Here is a 6636-nt window from a genome sequence, read left to right as displayed (position 1 = left end):
ACACACTAAAATGAAAAACAAAAAATCAAAAAAATAAAGGAAGATCTACCGGCAGCGACGATCTTATGCATCTACACGCAAGACCAGGGGCGGTGCAAGCGGCGAAGGTGCAGTGTGAAGGTGAGAGATCGGCAATGGCAGAGCAGAAAAGAGAAGAGCCGAAAATAGCGATAGCGTTTTTCGCGAAGAAGGCATTGCTACCAGATCTGGAGTTGCGTTGGTGGGGAGGCGTCTGCTCGATCTGAACTGCGGTGGCGAGGGCAGTAGCGACGATGACGGCGGTTTTAGTGTGAGCTTAAACTTTCTCTGAATCTCTTTCTCTCAATCTCTTATGAAGTTGAGTTGGGTAATAGGAAAAAAAACTATTTTAATAAAAATAATACTGGCTATAATACTATGGCCCACTAAAATTTTTTATTAAAAATATTTTTTTTATATTTTTAGTGGCAATAATAATAATTACCATTATAATATATAATATTGATGGCAAATATATAATAGCCACAAAAACATAAATTAAATTAAAAAAATTGTTGCTATTGTATTATTGCCGCTAAAATTTTGTCGCTAAAACTAAATATTGTCTTCTATTTTAATCCAAAAGAAAAAGGTAAAATTTATTGATGATGATGAAAGAAAAATAAATAATCAAATGATATTTTGAAAATAACAACCTTACATAAAATTTTATAAATAAACTCGCTTTTAGGTTGCATTTAGAATAAAGATAAAAATTGATAGAGACTAGATTAAATTTTTATATTGTATTTGGTATAAAATATATTAGATTGAATTATGTCTTAATATTATAGATATTGAAAGAACTGAAATTTTGTGTTTTAAAATTGAAATTTTAATTCCAATATCTGATTATCAAATATAATACTACTCAATTCTAGTCCTCCAGTCTCAATTTACTCTCATTAAATTTGTTTTAAATCTTTTATCCCTAATAAAACTGATATTAAAAAAATGAAAAAAAAAACAAGAAAAGGAGTAAACTAACACTAACCTCTATAATATTCCCATCCCATCCCATCCCATAATCTAATATAATTAGAAAGGGTCGATCTACTGTAAAGATGCATCTTTATACAGATTTACAGATTTTTATTTTTATTGAATCTGCTGTGAACACGTGTTGTCTCTGTATGGCTGAAAGCAGGTAGCTCTCAGGAAGTTGGGGAGGCTCATTCAAGGGCTGGGTGAGCCGGCTGTATAGCGCCATTTAGAACGGGGTTCTCGCTGTACAGTATCCTGTTAGTGCCGTTGTTGGGCCTTCAGGTTTTTTCCCAAGAAGAGTGGGTGTAACCAAGGGAGTTGTTGCTGTGGGTTAGTCCACTACAACATTTTGGGTCTATGGCCACGGTTTTTTTGGTTACGGTAAAAAACCGTGACCATAGAGGGTCTATGGTCACAGTTTTTGACCGTGACAAAAAAAAAAAGCTATGGTCACGGTTTTTACAGAAAGGGTGACCATAGGGTACCTATGGTCACGGTTTTCTAAAAAAGGGTGGCCTAAAAGGGTCTATGGTCACGGTTTTGAGGGGTGACCTAAAGGGGTCTATGGTCACGGTTTTTTACAGTGACCAAAAATGGTCTATGGTCAGGGTTTTCACAAAAAGGGTGACCATAGGGTACCTATGGTCACGGTTTTGGGGGTGACCTAAAGTAGTCTATGGTCACGGTTTTGTGGGGTGACCTAAAAGGGTCTATGGTCACGGTTTTAGGGGTGACCTAAAAGCGTCTATGGCCACGGTTTTTTACGGTGACCAAAAAGGGTCTATGGTCACGGTTTTTCAAAAAAGGGTGATTTAAAGGGGTCTATGGTCACGGTTTTGGGAGGTGGCCTAAAGTGGTCTATGGTCACGGTTTTGTTGGGTGGCCTAAAAGGGTCTATGGTCACGGTTTTAGAAGTGACCTAAAGGGATCTATGGTCACGGTTTTTTACAATGACCAAAAAGGATCTATGGTCACGATTTTTCGAAAGGGTGACCTAAAAGTGTCTATGGTCACGGTTTTAGAAAGTGGCCTAAAGATATCTATGGTCACGGTTTTTGGAGGTGACCATAGATACTCTTCCCTCCATAACTCTGCCATGTCCCTTTTGCTCAAAGTTCCCTGTAATGTGTATTGCATTATATTCTGTCATACTTTACAGTTATGCCATGCCTACATCTTGAGATAGTATCAAATGTTACTTTACAAAATTTACAGAGAATTTTCACCTTTAAAGATTGCTTTGTTTTCTGATTTATTCTTTCACTTTATAGTAGGGATAACTTAATATTCTTGCAAAACTGGTTTGTAAAGTTCCCACACTACAGAAACAGAAGTTTGTTCATAATAGGAGAAAGCTATGCTGGTAAATTTTCCTCCCATTTGTTCTTTATGTAAATTGGTTCCTGCATAATTGATTATATTTATATTAAAACATGTTTGCAATTTATCTTCAGGACACTATGTTCCTCAACTTGCTGAGCTTATGCTAGAATTCAACAAAAAAGAGAAGTTGTTCAATTTAAAAGGCATTGCTGTGAGTTTCTAAAAGCACAAACTTCCAATTATTCTTCTTTCCTTTGATTCCAGCTTTTTCTGTTTAATTGTTTCCCCCTTCTAATGTTCTTGTACCAAAAAACTTAATTTTAGTTAACTCAAAATTTGGTTTAAACTCCATGTTAGTATTAGTTGATTAGGTTGCTGTTTGATTAGGTTAGCTTAGTTGAATTAGGTGGTTAGGTAGTCAATTGATTTCGTAGTGAATTTAGGTTTGAACTCTTTCTATCTGAAAGGTTTTTGGAGATTGATGGGTATATATAATGGAAAAAAGGGTAGCTGAAAGAGGCAGTAAAAAACAATGAAATTAAAGAAAAGAAAGGTTTTTGGAGCTCAGGTTTCTATGGTTTGGTGTTGGGTGCAATTATGTGTGTTTCCTATACACTCGGTGGAAGATATCATTGGGATATCTCTTTGTTTTTATTGTGAAATGGGCACAAAAATATGCAAACATCAAAACAAAAACTCATAACTTTTTTATTATTATTATTATTATTATTATAAAATGGATTATTATTCTTTTTACTCTCTATTACTGCTTAGTGCTTAACATGAAAACAACATAACATATGCAGTTTTTGTTTCCCTTTTGAATTTTTCTGACAAGGAAGGATGTTTAAATATGATATATGTTAGATTGTGTTTGTTTACTTGTTTGTTTGCCTTGGCTGGTGTTAAAGGAAAGGCTTTGTTTTGTTGCCTTTGATATATGACTACTTTATTTGACTAAGATTCTGGCTTCTCATTCTTCCCATTTTGATTTGGTCTGTGTGAGTAATATTAATTTACAGCATGGACAACATGCATACATTGAGTTTGGACATTCAAAAGTTAAAAAGTATTCACCTTTAGATTCTAACTCACATGCAATACATACATATATTTGTTTTAAATAGCTAATTAATATGACTTTATTAGAATATATTTTAATGGATGAAATTTGTTTATAACTAACTAAAATTCTGTTTCACACCTGTCCTTCTAACCAACATTGATGATGGGCTAGATCCCAGCAATAACCCTTCCAAATATGTAATTATGGATTATCAAAAATACTAACCATTTTGACTATGGTCAGAGTATATTAGAGAGCATAATAGAGTATATTAGAGAGCATAATAGAAACTACTATTGCATCTGGATTATAAAAGTTGACACTATTTGTTTCTGGCCCAGATATTAGTTGGGTAAGATGAGAATTCTCCACACAAAATAAAATATTTTAAATTAACCTGGTCTTTTTTATTTGTTTATTTTGTTGTGTGTGAGATTTGTCGTCTAGTTATTTGAAAGTAATGCGACATTATCCAACAACAAAAAAAACTAATCAATTAAGTATTGTTATCAGCTATTGGCTCAAAGTACTTGGGACTTGGGAACTTGGTTTCATGTAATCTAAGGTTGTATTCCCTTATACAGACACGTGATTCTAAGAGAGAGATATAAAAAAATAAAATTATATTTAACAGATAATATATGAATAAAAATAATATATTTAAAAATATTAAATTAATATATTATATATTTTTTGATAAAAAATAATAAAAAATAAAAAATATATATTTTATTAATTTTTATCAAATTTTTATTATAAAAAATATAATAATAATATGGATTTGATTTGTCAACTTATGGATTTAATAATATATATTTTAAGAGCAGCTAAGTGTTTAGGTCACAGGAACCTAATATAAGGGCATATTTTTTTTTAAGTATGGATTTGATTTGTCAACTTATGGAGGCGCCGAGTGTGTTCTAGAGTAGCTTGCATTAAATTAAAACTTTCTCTTTAGGTGTGGTTTATTGCGCGCATAATAAAAAGATTATACTCCAACTCCAACTAATAACACAAGGGCGTGTATAATATATAAGTGTAAATATCCCTCCACTGCATGTATGTGTGTATGTATAATACAAAATTATGAGTTTTATTTTGCTTGGTCTGTGTGAGCATGTATTGAGATGTACTTCCTTCAATTATTCATTATTACTTTCCTTTACAAATTTACATTTCCTTCTAATTTAGCTTCCTGCTGCTGCTTCATTGATCTGCCCTATGCTAAATTAGTTTCTTTGGTGCTATTGATTAGGTTTAAACTGTTATTGATCCTATGTTGCTGTTTCATTGTTTTACTTTTGTGCTAAACTGGTTTATATGATGCTGCTGCATAGTATTATTGCTACCTTATTTTTGTGTTGGCTGCTGCTGGAATGAACAGATTCTGAATTATTTGTGCAGTAGTGATAACTTTGATGAATTTCTGAGTCTAAGCTATCACTACTGCTGCATTCTTGCAATAGCTGCTATTTGAAGTGAATGATGGTTGTGAATAATTCTTGAGTGTTGCTGTGGATGAATGTTTCCCTTCTTTTGCTGCATATGTATTGCATCATCAAAAGCATTTTTGCAAGATATCTAACATGTTTATTTCTTTTACGTGCAGGAAGACATGATGTGATGAAGAAAATATGTTCCATACAAATATCACATGAGATGGGTCTTACTACCTTAGTTATGTAAATGTAATATTTTGATGTGTTATGTACTTTTTGAGGAATTACATGTAATTGGAAAAATTCCACTCTATTTTGATTTGTGTTGTTTAGACTAAAAATTAAACATATCTATCTTATAATGAAAATTTTATGATTTAGATTTCTTGAATTTCTTATTTTTAGATTTATTTTGTTATTATTATCATTTTGAGATATGTGATTATAATTTAAAAAAATTGAATCTCATAAACAACAACAGGCTATAGTCACCGTTTTAAAAAATCGTGACCATAGAGGCTATAGCCATTGTGAAAAACTGTGACCATAGATAGGGCTACGGTCACGGTTTTAAGGAGGGTGACCATAGAGTCTATGGCTACGGTGAAAAACCGTGACCATAGATAGGGCTATGGTCACGATTTTAAGGAGGGGTGACCATAGAGGCTTTGGCCACGGTGAAAAACCGTGACCATAGATAGGCTATGGTCATGGTTTTTCATAGGGTGACCATAGAATCTATGGCCACGGTGAAAAACCGTGATCATAGATAGGGCTATGGTCACGGTTTTAGGTGGGGTGACCATAGAGTCTATGGCCACGGTGAAAAACCGTGACCATAGATAGGGCTATGGTCACGGTTTTAGGTGGGGTGACCATAGAGTCTATGGCCACGGTGAAAACCGTGACCATAGATAGGGCTATGGTCACGGTTTTAAGGAAGGGTGACCATAGCCTTATCTATAGTCACGGTTTTAAGGAGGGGTGACCATAGTGGCTATGGCCACGGTGAAAACCGTGACCATAGATAAGGCTATGGTCACGGTTTTTTACCGTGACCACAGATTAACCTATGGTCACGGTAAAAAAACGTGGCCTAAAGTGTCAGATTTTAAAAATTAAAACCGTGACCATAAAAACCGTGACCATAGCCCAAAAAACCGTGACCATAGACCTATGGCCACGAGAGAATAGGTCACGGTAAAAAACCGTGACCATAGGTCCAAAACCGTGACCATAGATCTATGGTCACCCTTTTTACTAGCTATGATCACAGTTTTTTACCGTGGCCATAGGCCTTTTTTTTTGTAGTGGTCTTTCCCTGTCATCCAAAAAAACCCTAGCAGCATTCACCAAGATAGCCGCCGCGGGTCTCGTGACTTTCCCTGTCTCCGGCGCTTGGCTTCTTCGTTTGTTCCGGCTGCTCCCTCCGGGTCAAAGACCTCTCCACGGACGCCATTGTCAAGAGCATGTGTGGTACCCAAGGAGCGGTGGTAGACAAGGAGCGGTGGTGATCACAGACGCCATGCCTCTGAGGTGCGCTTGTCCTGTAGTCAGTGTTGTTGCTCGTCATCCACAGTGCTTCTTAGTCGAAGGTAGGAGCTGGTCTGCCCAGTGAAGGATCAGCTTTGAGTGCATGTCTCGAAACACCATCAGGTTAGGTTAGATCTGAGTATTGCGTCTGAAACTTGTTTTGTGAATTTATATATTCTGGTATTGGCTTGGAGGTGGAAATCTGAAATGTCGCTGATCTTGTGGATAAAGGATTAAGGTAGTTGGTAAAATAGTAAGTTAAATTAGATCATT

General features: G+C 35.2%; 1 long non-coding RNA gene across 1 annotated transcript; it reads left to right on the top strand.

Moving 5' to 3' along the window:
* On the top strand, positions 2116–5171 carry LOC107634271. Its single transcript, XR_001618819.2, has 3 exons — positions 2116–2365; positions 2457–2536; positions 5001–5171. It is a non-coding gene; the product is annotated as an uncharacterized LOC107634271 (long non-coding RNA).

The sequence above is a fragment of the Arachis ipaensis genome, chromosome B03 (genome assembly GCF_000816755.2).
Source record: "Arachis ipaensis cultivar K30076 chromosome B03, Araip1.1, whole genome shotgun sequence".
NCBI classification, from domain to species: domain Eukaryota; kingdom Viridiplantae; phylum Streptophyta; class Magnoliopsida; order Fabales; family Fabaceae; genus Arachis; species Arachis ipaensis.
The sequence above is the reverse complement of the archived record's forward strand: the minus strand, read 5'-3'. Positions and strand labels throughout refer to the sequence as shown.